Source organism: Sphaeramia orbicularis, chromosome 12, assembly GCF_902148855.1.
Source record: "Sphaeramia orbicularis chromosome 12, fSphaOr1.1, whole genome shotgun sequence".
NCBI classification, from domain to species: Eukaryota; Metazoa; Chordata; class Actinopteri; order Kurtiformes; family Apogonidae; genus Sphaeramia; species Sphaeramia orbicularis.
Genome location: NC_043968.1, coordinates 39,501,610 through 39,518,068, shown reverse-complemented (window position 1 = coordinate 39,518,068; position 16,459 = coordinate 39,501,610). Strand labels below are relative to the sequence as shown.

The window sequence follows — 16,459 nt, the reverse complement described above, 5'->3', positions numbered from 1 at the left end:
AGAATTGCTAGGAGTCTTCAAATCCTCTTCCTACATGATTAAGGAACAGTTGAGAACACTTATGTTTATGCAAGGTCTGATCAGACTAACAGCTTTTCATATTAGCATAATAAATGAATGGAAGCATCACAGACAAAGATCATTAGGCAGATTTTCACCATGGGGAAATCATTTGGACAATGTATTGTCTAACTATCTGAGACAACAACGATGCATCATACAGCCTCAACATGCTTCACCTTCCAGCTTTCCCAAATCCTTTCCTCACAAAAGTGCCAATGGTGTTTGCATTCTGGAGAAACGACCTTCACGTCTTCAAGGCGGCTGTTTTGTTTCAAAAGTGGGAGCTCTGTGATTTCTCAGCCTTTTTTCTGTTCTGTGATTAGTCATAACAGTGAATGGCATGGTGCAGACAGCTGTGGCTAATGTGTCTGTGCACTGACATACTATAAACACAAGTTGTTATCATGACACTACATCTTTTCACTCTCTTCCCAGACTGAGTTTGTGTACTAAACACTATACCCTCGGGCTTTTCCTTTTATCAGCCGCTCCCATCTTTTCCTCAACTTTTTTAGCTCATGTTATTTCTCTGTCTGCAGTTCAGAACCAGGTGTGACATTGTTCTGTTATTGCTCTTGATGTGCTAAAGACAGAAGCAGCAGCATGTTAAGAGTTGTTTTTAATAACCGTGCAGGGCTTGGTAAAGACATTTTTAAACTGCTTAAGTTCCTACAAGGTGACTTAGTCGAAATTTGCATTTAAACATGAGGTGTGCCTGTTAGTGGCTCATCTGGAAGCACCAGGCTGAATGCTGGAGTTCTCGGGTGTGGAATTGTGGTGTCAGGGGTCTATGGCTTTCATACAGGGCACATATAGTTAACTTAGTTCACAGTCATTTACATTGCATGCGTTCAGAGTCACTATCACTTTCTTTGATTATCATGCAGGATTTGTACATTGTGTACACTGGGGGTTACAGGTCCACAGGGATTGGGAACTGTATAATTCATGTGGTGATGGTTAGATCCACAGTAAGTTTCGTGTTGCTGTTTTACCCTTGAAACAGCAACACTGGCTGATCAGCAAAAATCATGGACCTAATATTTTGTTAAAAATCCACATTGCAGTATCTCTACTGTAGTGATAACATTCATGCAGGAGCCTGGAGTATCACCTCTGAACAGAGACTGAAACATTGGCTTAATTTGAATCATCTTCCAGTAAAATTTTACAGTGTTTTGTTTGTTTAAACCCCAATAAACTGTGTGCATGTACAAGTAATTGGGGATATTGGAGAATGCTTGAATCTACTACACTGAGAAGATGAAGAGATGACATAACAGCAGCACCCATTACTTCAACCCAAACCTAATATGCATCTTTTTCTTACTTTCTTTCTTTCTTTCTTTCTTTCTTTCTTTCTTTCTTTCTTTCTTTCTTTCTTTCTTTCTTTCTTTCTTTCTTTCTTTCTTTCTTTCTTCCTTTCTTTCTTTCTTTCTTTCTAACAGTGGCCATGGCTATTAACCATGAAGCTGGAGCCAGACACTCTCATGATCCTTCTGTCCAACAAGGCCTCTCTGGTGCTACATTAAACAAAGACTGTCTGACTATGCCATCCCTGTGCAAGAGCGCTTAAAGGACTGCTTAACATCCTCTGTAAGTAATGCATTTAGACACTGTTTTGTTTTATTTTTTATTTATGACACTCAAACACTAGTTAAACTATAAGACTAATAAAGTCAAAACTGTATTATCTACATTATTTATAAAATGTATATTTTTCTAATATTTTCATTAGGTATAGTGTTTTAACCTTTTATTGCATGGCTCAAAATGCTAATTTCTTTAATTTAATTCATTATGACTCTTAATATATGGTTGATTATACTATGGGTCAATGCTCCACATGAATTCTAAATCAGCTAAGAAATCATGGCAAGTAGGAATTCATTTGAATACATTAAACATATATAGAATTAAAGTGTAAATTAAGCATTCAGGCCATGTGAGGAATGTGCGGTACACTGCAGTACGACTACTTCTGAAGATCTACCTACATTTAGATTTTACATAAACATCCTCTGATGGCTAAATGACTCATGGTTATATCCTTGGAGCATTATCACATAAAAACTTGTGTTGCATTTTCTTACTTATCATTTGAGTAAGTACAGCTTATACTACGTTATTAGACTCACGTTAGCTCTTGACCATGAAGAGTTGTGGAGCCACACACTATTATGCTACAGTCACACTGAGACCTTGAACAAAGTGTAGAGATAAGCTGAGTCAGGATACTGTAAGGCTCCAGATGGGTAAGGTTAATTACATAAGGAAAATCACAGGTAAGTTGACATTTATGGAAATTACTGCGTACTAATTTAATGTAAAATATTATAAACCCTGCTATCCACAGCTGTACTCTTGTCATTTTCAAAGCTGGGAATTTAAAGTTTTACCTTCACTTCAGCAGTCTCATTGTTGTCGAAACACCTAACCGTAGTGTATACAAAAGTGAGCAGCTGCAGCTGTTGTGTAAATGCCATGATGGTAAGGCCCTGCTTTAGTCTGTTTTCATTTCAGTCTTAAGTCTGTGGTGAGATGGCACTGCTTTGTTTATTCTGTTTTTATTCTAGTGCTAAGGCTTAAGTGGTCTGTATATCAACATTATTATTCCACCAGAGACTGGGGCACTGGGGCTCAGTGTCACTTACACTGTTGATTCTGTATATATTTGGCTTGACGATTACCTGATTTAGTGGCCAAACCCTACTTGAATCATATATTTGTGTATTTGATCAGACAGGAATGTATCCCTGAGGCTGTGGATCATGTTCAGGGTTTTCAAAAGCCATCATATCAGGTGTCACACCGTCATGCCTAGAAACAAAAAGGACTTCATGTATAGCAGTGTACGAGCACTTGATATCAACAACCTCTCTTCCCACTCTGGGAATGCTTGGGACCTTATCGGCAGACATGGCATATGCACAGACCCACACACACACACCACTGTTTGATGCTGATCCCCCAGCAACACTGTCAAGAGGTCTTCCTCTTCATCACAGCACTGCTGTCCAGAACCATATCTCAAATGGAGTTGCAGCTCTTTGAACTGAGATTGTTTGTAGATGTATGTGTGAGAGAGAGAAAAATTGTCTGTCCCACTCAATATCAATTTCTCATTTACATAAGTTCATGTCTCTCTGTGCATGTGTAGAGTGTCTGTGTGACTATATCCATTTGTCTGCTTTTTTGAGTATGTGCTTCGACATCCGCACACATCCACACAGAACACCCTCAAAGGACTGGAAGGTCAGCACTGTGTCAAACTGGCCAAATCTCTGGCACAGAATCACAGGAGAGGGCAGCGTTAGCCTTTGAGGGCAAGAGTAGTGGAAGCAGTCTCACCAATTAGGAACCGGCTGCTCGACCACCCAGCCCTGTCTCACCCTGGCTGGCTCGAGATAACAGAGCTGCCACACATGCACCAACTGATAGGCACACACGGGAATGTGCTTGCCACATGCCCACTCATAACTTGGTGGCTAATACATATGCAACAGAGGGCCAAACATCATCCATTAACTGCAACAGGGGGCTCCACGTGCTGCTGGAAGTGTCAAATATGCATGAGGGAGAGAAGGTCTGTGTCTCATAATCCTCTAGGCAATTAGTACAACCATTTCCAGGGCCAAGCACCTAGATGCACATATCAAACCTCTCCCTGGGCTTGTTGAATTTTTTAGGGAGACTAATTTGCAGCTACACTGGCTACAGGCTTGGTTTTATGGATTGCAGACATCTGGAAGCCGACGGCAGGCCATACATTGAGAATTGTCCATGATGATTTATGAGACTGTGTGGACAAAGTATTCACAATAGAAAACACAACAGGGAAGGTTGTGGATAAAGACGAAATGTTTTTCTTTGTTCTGCTAACTGTCTTGTAGCACTAATTGAGCTGTTATGTATTTGATTTGCTAAATTGAGTTTAACTTTAATTAGGTGTTAATTGTTCAGTTTTGCTGTCAGATGAAATAATAATACATGGTTCTGTCATATACAGGGGTTGGACAAAATAATGGAAACACCTTAAAAAATCAACAAAATATAATTTAATATGGTGTAGGTCCGCCTTTTGCGGCAATTACAGCCTCAATTCTCCGAGGTATTGATTCATACAACTTGTGAATTGTTTCCAAAGGAATTTTAAGCCATTCTTCAGTTAGAATACCCTCCAACTCTTTTAGAGACGATGGCGGTGGAAATCGACGTCTTACTTGAATCTCTAAAACTGACCATAAATGCTCAATAATGTTGAGGTCTGGGGACTGTGCCGGCCATACGAGATGCTCAACATCATTAGAATGTTCCTCATGCCATTCTTTAACAATTCTAGCTGTATGGATTGGGGCATTATCATCTTGAGGTGAAGGTGTTTCCATTATTTTGTCCAACCCCTGTAACTGCTTTGTTGTTTTGCTAAAATTCCATTCTGTTGAGACCTGAACCATTTAGCATTTAGACCACACAAATATATATTTTGGAGATGCAACTGTTACATACAAGCAACTGTTGTTTTGCTTCTACATCCAGCTGTTTTCATTGCGCGGCTGTTTCTGCAGAGCGCATCATCTTCTTCGGTATATTGTAAAGCATTTAATTCTGCCTCAGTTTTTTTTTGTTGTTGCTTCTGCAGATGTTTTTAGCCTCCAGTCAGATATTGATTGAAATGTTCAACCTAGTGTGAGAAGAGGGGGGCTGGTATTCAGAGGTGTTCGGTTGGTGGGGAAGCAGTATTGATTGCACTTAAAGTGACAAGATTGAGGAGACCCACTTTGACACGTTATCCCTATTGCCGCCAACAGACAAAGTGCGGGTCGGAGGAGCGGTGCCGATTGATTTCAGTGATCATGAACGGCCTGAGACCTATGAATCAGTCGTCCAAGCTTTGCTGCTTGAAAATAAGTCAACAATTTTTCATAGTGCTGTGGTAATGTAAGAACTGACAGCTTCTTTGATTTAAGAGGACAAGTAAATACTATGGTAATGAATGGGCCTTGTGCACATTTTGACAGGCTGAAAAGTCCTCACAACTCTGGCAATAATAAACCCTGTAAGTCACATAGACTGGTAGTATATCTGAGAAGGCAGGCATTGCGGGCAGCCAGTTCGGGCATCTATGGGGTTTTGTTGTGCATAATTCACTGCTGAGGCATGAAACTGATATAGCCTCTCACCCTCTTATGATCATCCATCAGGTAAAATTGCTTTCTTCTAACATTAGGCTGTCAATGAGAAATAACAAATGTAGCCATGCAGAGCAACACATGATTACAGGGTAATAATGCCCCGAGGTCAGAGGAATGTGACCTCATTCAGAGCTTGTTGAAAGAAGCAAGCGAATACTAGTTGTATTAGATGAAGAATTGTGATGGAGGAGCTCATCTTCATCTGAGGTGGCTACTGTCAGATGGCACACGCTGCTGTGATGTCTGTTTTTCCATTATTCTAACTGTATGTTTCATGTAATTAGAAACATGTTCTTGAATCTTGAAGTTATTAAAGGAGAACACTAGTGATTGAACATGTACATCACTCTCGTTGTGGTGAGCTGTTTGACCACTACTCACAAACACCTCTTGGCCAGTCATGGAAGACTATTTCAAGCTCCATATTTACTCTGATTGATATTGCGTAAATCCATCACTATAATCTTCCAGGAAATTGCACATGCGTTTCCAGAGCTCTAATCGAGATATGGGTGCACTCACAGGCTGAGTAGGTGTGAGAATGAGAAAGAAAATTAAGGAGAGGCATGACAACACACACAAATCTATAGAGTGAGAGGCTGAAAAAAAGGGAAAACAAATAATAACAAGATACAGTGTATATATGAAGGAAGATGAAAACATGGTTGACATGCTTAAGTGATTTTTCTCTTCCATCCCCGTATTCCCTTTCCTCTGTCACCTGCAGGTCTGTGGTTCTGCATGTGCTGCATTGCCAATTACCCATGAAAATAAGAGAAGGAAAACCAATTTAAACTGATTAACACACTGTAAACATCAAACCCCTATACTGGATTCAGATACAGAAATGGAGATGAACCCATCAAAAAACTGTATTCAGCTTATAGGAATAGCATAGGTTTCCATGATGGAGACTTTATATTAAATTGTATTTTTGGATTTATTTTTCTTCCGGCATTTAATCAAAACATTTTTCAAACCTTTGAGAAACTGTCTCACTTAATATTACAAGAGCAGCAATAAACTCCAGAGCAGGTTTATTGGATTTCTTTTCCTTTTTTGTCATAATAGGAGACTTTGCACAAGCAAACACAACACAGCACCAGCAGGGCACATGTGTGAACTTGTGATAGTGGTGGGGGAGGGGGACTAACAGAATTATTAGGTTTATATGGTACTGTTTTTCACACCAAAGAATTTAGAGGCATTTTAATGAGCAAAGCATGGAGGGATACTTCTGTCATAGCAGAACGGATGAGGTGTTTGAGTTGTAGTCTGAATTACTGCAGGGAATTAACATTGATAACAATGCTTATATGGTTATTCAGTTATTGCAAATTTTTTTAAAAAAATGCAGATTTGAAAATTTAGTTTCATTAATCAGACGTCTAACAATAGAAGTGCTCATGCAGAATCCTTCATTTGATAATCAGAGCTTCGTTTCGGTCTACTGCTGCAGCCAGACTGAAACAAGTGGCTGAGAGGCATCGTCTTAATTGATAAGTTAGATGTGACAGCCGACTCTGCTCAGCCTAGGGTAACCGAGTGTGCATGTGTTTGTGAGAGCTAAAATAGTGAACAAACAATGCAATGATGTGCAAATATATTCTAATAGCAACTTTGTACTGTTTAAAATTCCACTGTGATACATTCTATTTGTTACCTACATTTTCTTGCAGCTTCTAATCAAAACGCAGGAGGTACTGGTGTAGTTATGTGCATACATACATCTGTAATATTATGGGTATGAATTTCTATGACATGCTAATATATTTTAATCATCTAAGGATTTCAGGGATTCAAATGAGCTGGTTTTCCGGTCGGGTGGGATTAGCGATGCTCTGCTAAATGTGTGTGTAGAGTAGTTAAATAGTATATAGGTTTCTGCTTGTTTCTGTGCTGTGCAGATGCTTGTATATTTGTACATGTTTTGTATGTAATCACCTGCGTGTAATGAGAATGTGACCCTGTGTGGATCATTTCCCTTCTTGGTTTTAATTAGGTTGTAAATGTCAGCATATGAACCGTTGTCCTCCACCATCTCAAGCATGTGTTCACCGTTTGCTGTTTGTCTTACCGACTGAGGGACTGCTGTTCATCTTTTGTCACACATTGACGCGAACAATTAGAGAATGTGAATGACTCAAAGGCAGGGCCAAGAATAGCTGCTTGAAGCGTCTCACTTCCTGACCTCCATTCCTCCCAACATGCATCACAAGAGAAGCAGGAGATATGCATCCTGGCAACCACCAATTAAGGCCACATATCCTTCAAATGAGGGCTATTGCTTAATCAAAGCCCAGAGAATAATGAGCGAAAGTAAACAGTAATTACTGGAACCAGGTCATTGATTACAGTTCTGTCTCTCTCTGGTCCTGGGGGAATTTTGAAGCAAGGGAACATCACCAAATATCTGGTTGAGGTCACATGTTGCTGCAGTCTGGCAGTAATGGCTTGCAATAAAATCAGTAATCTGACTGAAGCGCCATCAAATATTTGTCATTTTGCTTTCAGCTGTACACATGTGTCATATTCAGCTGGATTTCATGCATGGAGATTGATCACTATTCCTCTCTTATTTAGTGTGTAGTGATAAAAGCCCAGATCTAATGCGTGAATTATGCATGTCATATAGATTTTCCCTCTGTATGAAGTAGGGAAAAGCATGACCGTGCAAGCTGTCACCACATTAAGGCCAGATCAGCATGGACATGAGAATAACTGATTTGTCCAAGTTATTTCGGTCTGACAATTTTAACCTAAGGTCATCGCAGGTTAAATTTATGGGTCAGCGTTGTGGACAAGAATTGTGTTGTGTTGATTGAGATTTTTCACCCGGGAAATTACAGCAGAGATGTACCTGAAAACAACCATGTTTGTATGTAGAACTAACCTTTTGAGATCATTTGAGTGAACCATTTCAGTGTTTCATTGGACCCAGTAAACCTTAACCCTTTCATGCACAAATTATGACAACCTTAATCAAATTTTTTTCCTGAGTGTTTTTATTCCTCTTTAGGCATGAAAAAAATAATGCGACTGAAAATTTTCTTCTGCAAAATAAATAAAAATAAATAAATGCAATAAAAATAGTTGAAAATTTTTTTTAAAATACATTAAAAAAATAATAACGGGAAAAAAAAATTCTTATGAACCTATTTTTCATGAAGTTGCAAAAATGTCCACTCGGCTGGACACCACACGTTTAATTTTTGATGCACAGAAACATGTATTTACTGATAAATTGTGTGAAAACTATGGGGAGGGCTTGTGATTCTGGGAGTTTATGCTCAGGAGAGATCTACATAATGTTACCAATTCATGCCAGAGAAGATATGTAGTGTCTTAAAACGTTAATAAAGATATGTGTAAAAAAACCCAAAACAAACCAAAACAAAACAAAAACAACGAAAAGAACAACAAAATCCATGAATATACAAGAGAACAGCTGTAGAATAGCTGTCCACTGTAGTGACCACTGTGCATGAAAGGGTTAATCAAGTCAAGGTCTGAAAAAGGAAGAAATAAATGAATCATATTTACACACATTTAACCTTTAAAACAGTTAACCTGGAAACAGTGAGAAATTTGAGAAGAGCTGGTCAGGAAATCAATTCATACATCACCATGTCTAATTTTAGTCAAATGGTGTAAGGACAAATCCTGTCTCTTATAAACATATGAAGAATTTACCTGTTCATGTTTCATTGAGCTCATAAAAAGAGTTTGATTACAGCAGACTTAAAAAAATAAACCCCCAAATCCCAGAACAGTTGTAACAGTTTTTATCCCTCAGTTATTCAAGTCAACGTCAAGAGGCAAAAGGTGAGCTGAAGTCACATGTCACTGGTAGTAACATCTGAGTCAAACTGTGTGTGTAAATTTGTGAAAATTGCATCTTGCATCTGACTTGAGTCTAAGTCACATGACCCAAAGATGTGTTTATGCGATAATAGATCAGCAGAGAAGCTGATGTGCACGAAAGTACACACCCCTAACATTACTCATACAGCCTTTCAATGAGCAATCAATTTTTTGTATAATCAGGAATTTGATGTAATTTGTGGGACAAATTTTCAGCCTGCAGTCTTCATTTATGAACCCTAATATACGAACAGAACAAACAACCTATTTTATCTTTTAGTTATGAAAACGTATTAGTTGTATCTTTTTCCCTAGAGTGTCTTTGCAGCCTGAGGCACAACAGTTTCCTGTATTCACAGAATGGAACTCTTACATGGCCAGCATAAGAGAGTTGCTACTTTAACTGCACAAGAGAGACACCAGCATCTCCAGACTGTCCTTTGGGGAAAGGGTAATGTTAAAACAACCAGGGAAGGAAAATAGCTGTGTGTCAATCTAAACAGCATTGTTCTTGTACTGTAATGACAAACGTATTGAATTATTTGTGCACCCTGCTGCAGTCCACCTGCTGTCTGCAGGTGGTTGAGGCTTATCATAAAGTGTGGTTGGTCCTTTGAGCATTAACAGTACAGCACAGTAAAGCTTGATTCTCACATCATTAACCATAAAGTCACATGTTACTTATCAGCGTACACATGATATACTACAAATAGGCCTCCATTACAAAGCCCTCCCTCCCACCAACTCACCGACGTAAAACTCAGGCATCACAATTTGCATATGTGTTATGGCCACTCATTGAGAGCAAAATGCAATTTTCTGGGTGACTTCCCTCTCCTTAACGGGGTGTGGGGGTGGGGCAAATGTAACTGGTTTTGACTGTCATTGAAAAAAGGTTTAGAGGTGTGTTACTGAACGGAGTCTGACCTCAGTACCACAAATTCTTTTCCATAAACTTTTCCTTATTGGTCATTGTCTGGATGGTAAAGTACCTCATTAATGAGAAAGAATCAGGATGTTAATCATCAGGACTCAGTGCGTGTAATAGGGTTTTTAAGCAGTATTTTAATGAGAGTGCACTTGTTCAGGCCATAATACACACACACACCTACACACACACACGTGCACACACACACACACACACACACAAAGTATGTTTCCATGAAATGTCAAGTGTATAAACAGGACATTCATGAGAAGATGGCGGCAATTGTCTGGAATAAAGAGAGAAATAAGAAGTAAAGCATTCCATCTGTTGCTGTTCTCTGCTGTTACATCACAGAAATGCTGGACAGTAACTTGACAGCCAACAAAGAATCAGTTAACACGAGTCATGTACAATTAATTCATTTATTTCTTTAATAAATCAAAAAATGGACTGCTAACAAAAAACACAAAGGCCAGAGAAATGTGGTGGAGGCCGGGGCAGTGCAGGTTGTGCCAAATTAATGAAATTAATAGAACAAAACAGGGCCTAACCAAGTGTCTAGATGTAGGAAACAGAAAAAAAAAAAGAAACACCTAAACTTATCTATAAACTGCTGTCACAAAAACATACATGGGTGGCACCAACCAATAAACCCATTGTACTAAATAAAAGATGAAGCTGTGTGAATGCAAAAAAAAAAAAAAAAGTCTAAAATGGCTGTGATGTTTTTATTTCATGGCTGACACAGAAGAACAGTTTGGTCTCTTACTGAGTCCACACTTCATGTTCCTAATACCATCCATGTTTACAAGCTTCATGGGAATACCCAGCAGTCGACTAAAGTAGACAAAAGCTAAGGATGTTTTTGGACCTTTACCCATGTGATATGGCAAAATGCACATCAAATATGTGAAGGAAACCATAGTGAACTGACCTGAGATTTCGATTCGGTTATAGAGCAGAAATAAAAAGATTTAAAGACTTGTAAAATGGATTTTCAGAACATTCCAGATCCATCCTTTCTTAAGATGTAATGTTTTTAAACTGACCTCTCCGACATTATAATGAAAAGGGAGGAATCAGGTTCAAGTAATAGATCCTCCACAGCATCATTTAACTCTGACAGTAAGTGAGGGAATGAAGGGATGTGTTCCAGGGTCACATCTGGCTCCCTGTTATTTTGAATCCAGATATTCATCCATCTGAAAAATTCAAGTCCTCCAAAGGGTTTTAGGATCAACCACAGGAATAAAGTGCTCTCCGAGGCTCATTCAAACACTTGCATCAGCGACAGACCTTTCTTCTTGTTTTGCTGCATATAGACAACCCTTTATCTTTAGCTTAGCGCATTAGATCAATGTTTTGACATGAATATCATTCTGTGGAGAATTTCAGCCACAGAGCGTTCACAATGTTCAACCTCACCCCTAAGAGAGTTTCGATTCAGCACATCAATAGCACTCAGTAATTTCTAAACAGAATGACTGAGTGGTCAGTGGGGAGTCTGGAAAAAAGAGACAACCATCTCTGCCATGAGAAGCTCTTTCTCCCTGTCCTGGTGTATTTTCAGTGGCAGGATTATTGGGAGCTCGGTGACAGACAGTAAGTGTAAAAGTCTCTTCATCTATCCTCTGTGCAACGGGGCACTCTCTCAGAGCGCTCTTGTAACACATGTATGAAAATAAAACTATAATGAGGTAGAGACAGTACAAAGTTTAACATGGTACATGGAGAATTTTCAAAGTGCAGTCTATACACTTTCCACATGTTTTTCTCTCAACATGGGTGCAGAACAATCCTCCTGGTGTGTAATATTCTGAGCTCAGCGTCAATACAGAGTGAAAGCAGTCACATATCTGCAATAGGACAGTGACCAGCTTTGGGCAGCGTTAAAGGGCACATGTCTCTTCTTGAATGTGAGGTGTCAGCATTTGATTAATGCCTGACATCATTGTGCGCTACAACTTGGGCAGGCTGATAAACTGGCAGAAATTGCTGATGGATGGCCACCTTCCTCTGAGATAAGGCTAATTTCTCTCCATGGCAGTACAAAATCCAAAGATTTGTATTTTGACATTCAAGACCTTGTGTGTATCGCATTGTGGGTTGTATTACTTGTCGGTACATTGCAAGAAGATAGCCTTGACTTTGTTTACTCTCTCGTTCCATTACTTGGACACTGGTTCAAGCAACAGATATGTAGAACAGTCAAGACTTAGTTTGCACTTCTTTCAAAGAAACCTTGTGGAAAGATGCCAGATAGCACAGGTGATACCTCATTTATGTGGCATCCTAGTGTGCAGTGAGTCCTCAAGGTGCCATATGGACACATTAAAGATTAATTGGTTTATTTGTGTCGCATTAAATATTGGCTCCTTTATCATATCCACTACCAACCTTGCCTCTCTAAAATTACATTGAAATATAACCAATACAGTTTGAAACAAATATAATTCTGGTCTCACTGAATTTTATTAAAACAAAATAATTAAATGGCATTAATCGACAAGATTTTATGAAGTGGCCAATCCTGAATGTAAAGGTAAATTGTTCCCAAGACAGACATAAAACCAGATGGATTTACAATATCTGCTGGTTTAATGCCAGTATCATCAAACCTTTTGTAGAAGGACTACAGAAAGACACCAGGGATTGGTTTAATGCAAAGAAGTTAATTAAATAAATAAACGAATAAGACTTAAAATGTATTTGTTAGGAAAGTGCATCATTATAGAAATAAAATATATCCAACAACCATCTCTTATACTTCCCATCTATTGATGAATGGCAAAAACAACTTTCCCTCATGAAAAATTACTTTTCCTTGTTAAAAAACATCAAAATCAATCAGTCGTTGCAAAATATAATTGGATTAGCAATTTAGTTATAATGTAATATATGAGAGAGCAGGTTGCTGTGGCACTTAAAGTTTCCAATAAACAAATATTTGCCTTAGTTTGTCCACTACAGCTATCAGTTCCTGTAGACTAATCAATACGTTAGATGGATGATGATTAGGACAGACTAAGCAAGCTGACTGATAGTCAATTACCAATTGTATAAACGAATGAAAAAGTTGAAGCTTGCAGAAAATGCATCCTAAATTATTTCTTCAGTACTAATTTGCTGGCTTTGAAAGCATGTGACTCAGTAGAACATTTCTTTGAAGTCCCTGTTCTCACAATTATAAACAGTACATAAACACCTTGGTTCAATTTACAGGTCTGCTCATGCTCCTCTACATACTACAGTCACTGCAAATGTATCTCAAGAGGACGATATTTACTTTATTTACCCTGAGGGCATGCCTGTTAGAAAGATTTACCATACCATCCAGGTGCAATTGATTTAATGCGATTCCCAATGGAGCCACGGAAATGAAATGTCAACATCTATGTGACATGTGATGAAAATTAATGGGATACCACATGGGAAAAAGAGACAGCAAGGGTGTGAAAGTAAGTGTGGTCTAGCAGACTTGTCATGTTTATTGAGACAGGAATTCAGTCATTTTAGTCACATTTATACTTTGAAACTAGGAGCCTGGCTTATGATTCATGTAAAAATGTAGTCAGTCCCACACATGAAGCATGGTTTACCACTAGCGGTGGATAGTTGCGCAGCTAGTTGCAGATTTTATATATTAACAAAATTAAATTAAGTATTAAAGAGGTGCGTGCAATGCCTCGCTTCTAAGGGATTATCCCTCAAACTTGAACCTTAAGTATGAAATGATTTATATTTTATCCAATTTAGGTGCAAGGACCATGTAAACATGCCTGTCTTTGAATGTTTACACTAGTTTGTACAAAATGTTAGAGGGATAAAGACTCTTAACATTCTGATGAGTGCTTATCTATAGAATAAAACAGCGCTGTCGTTGTAAACCCACTGACTGTGCTGTGAGTCGGGCAGGGGCATATTTTGTATGGCTCACTGGAGTTCACCGTCTCTAATCTCTGTCATACACCCTCCTCATCTTCTCACTATAATTATGGGCTACATTCACCATGGTTGATTTGGCAGCCCTAGTAATCGTATTAAGTAATCCCACAACTGAATGGTAGCAACAGGACATTGTTCAAGAACTTTTTTTCTTAAGATGCTTAAGCTGGTGATGTGCCAGACGTGACTCTATTTCACCACTCCAGCTTTCATCTTTCTTGCCACTGTAAGATTCTTCACCTCTGTCTGTTAGGAGGTGACCATTGACTCGAGTCACAATTAGTCAATAGCTCAGGAGCATTAGGGCAATAAAGATAAACACATACGAATTCTCTGTCAGCATATTTCTAATCTGATGATTTTTGTTTGTTTTGGGGCTTCCTTTGTTATTTGGTGTGTAGTGTCCTCCTCAAATACTGCACTCTTTATACTCTTTACTTTCCACTCTGTCAACTTACTTCCAGTGCAGTTAGGTTTGATATTACACAAATTCTAAGATTATAGGGAGAGATATTTAATATAGCAGAATGTCAAAGACTGGCACATTTTTTGTCCTAATATGGCAAGAGGAAGGGAACTGGCACAAATTGGGTTGGAGGGCATTATCCAGTGTAGACCAGGAAAAACTGACAATGTCAGTCTAGAGTCAACCCAAGTTCATGTGCATCACACATCCAAATACACACACAATAGTGAGAAGGTTGGTGACACAAGGATGAGGAATGAGCGATAACAGCCATGTCTTATATTACAGTATACAATTGTGTGCAAAAAATTTGGGCACCCCTTGAAAAATAGTTTGATGTAGTGATGCTTCAAATTTTTTGGGTAAAATCAGATAAAAAAAAAAAAAAAAAAGCTGATGACATTCATTTTGTCTTCTGTTAATGTAATTATACTTTTCTTTTGTTCAGACAAGGTATAGTTGTAGATGTTACCTGCTTCACTCCAGTCTTCCACAGTCAAAACTATCTAGCAGGTAACATCTACAACTAAAATCAAATAAAGCCTGCCATACCCTACCATACCATACATATATTCACACTCCTATTTTTGTTTATGTGCAGAACACAAATGTCATCCAAATCACAAAAAATATTGCTAGATATGATATCAACAACAGCAATATCACTCACATAATATATTCATGTACTATTATATTTGTGCAACCAACCACCAGCACAGCCCAGGCACCATCCCCTCTGCCTCTCAGCTTCTAAAAAGGGATGGGGAAAAGTATTTACTAAGGCAAGAATGAAGAAACTAATACAAATCATTTTAACATTATACCCCACAGTACTCAAAATGCTGAAACCACTGACCATAAAAAAGTGCCTCCTGCCAGTAATATACGGTGGTATAAAAAAGAAAACAAATCGAAGTAAAAAAAGAGAATAACCCAGCAGTGATTTGCACAAACTAATAAAATAAATCAACAAAGCAATATCAGTGGCTAAAATAATTATCCACACAGTAATCCCAGATTACTGTACAAACTTCCCCAAACAATGCTATCAATAGGAAGAGACGAAAACCCTCTCTAAAAGAACTCATATTAAAGGCAAAATGGAATGATAGGAATGATATTTAGACATGACAATTTAAGGACAGAAAAAACAGAGAGCCAAATTTAAGGCTAGTCAAAGCAGAAAGGTCACTGTGAACCAAAGTTGACTGTGAGGTTCAGTAAAACAGTAACACTCAGAGCATGAGTCAGAACACCAACGGATGGATGCGTTTGATAGTGATAGCAACTAAACATATGAACTAACATCATAGTAGACTGACATTACAGCATATTATGGGGTGGACAGTTGTAGCTCAAGACATACAGTGGGCTGCTCACAAAAATAAAAGGTTGGTGATTCAATCCCTGTTTAAAGTGTCCTTGAACAAGGCATTGAACCCCAAGTTGGTTACCAGTGACTGTTTCATTGGTGTTTGAGTGTGTAATTGTGCATGTGCATGGGTGAACGTGACACATTGCAGGACACTTTGATAACCAACAAGGTAGAAAAGCGTGATCAAAGTCTATATTACCAGTCCATTTACATGCCAATTCCACAATATCCAGGGACATGGTAGCCGATGGTGCAGCTGCTACCAGCAAGTACCTGAGGGCAAAACACTAATTTCCCAGCAGCAAAGCATGATGGAATTACAGCCCAAGGTACTTGCCATCAAAGATTCACAAAGAAGCTGTTCTTCACAGGGAAAGGGGAAACTAGGAGAAGATTTACAAAAGCATAAATGGCAACAATAAACAATGAAATGACAGAATACATATGGAAACAGAGATGCGAAGAGGAACCAGTGGTTATTACAGTTAGGCCAACAGAAAACCAGGCATGTACCCCATTCATCAGGGGAAAAGGAAGGCCTAGAAAACACCTACCTGTTTATATAACATGGCTACATCAGAGGACTGGCTGGCAAAAGCCAAATTATTTAAGACACACAACCA

General features: G+C 38.7%; 1 protein-coding gene across 1 annotated transcript in view; it reads left to right on the top strand.

Annotated features, from left to right (window-relative positions):
* chrm2a (cholinergic receptor, muscarinic 2a) overlaps positions 1-16,459 on the top strand; it is an 88,823-nt gene that overhangs the window by 33,548 nt on the left and 38,816 nt on the right. Inside the window, exon 2 of the mRNA XM_030148860.1 lies at positions 1,512-1,659. The gene's annotated coding sequence lies outside the window, so the exon portion shown is untranslated. The remainder of the gene's footprint in view (positions 1-1,511; positions 1,660-16,459) is intronic.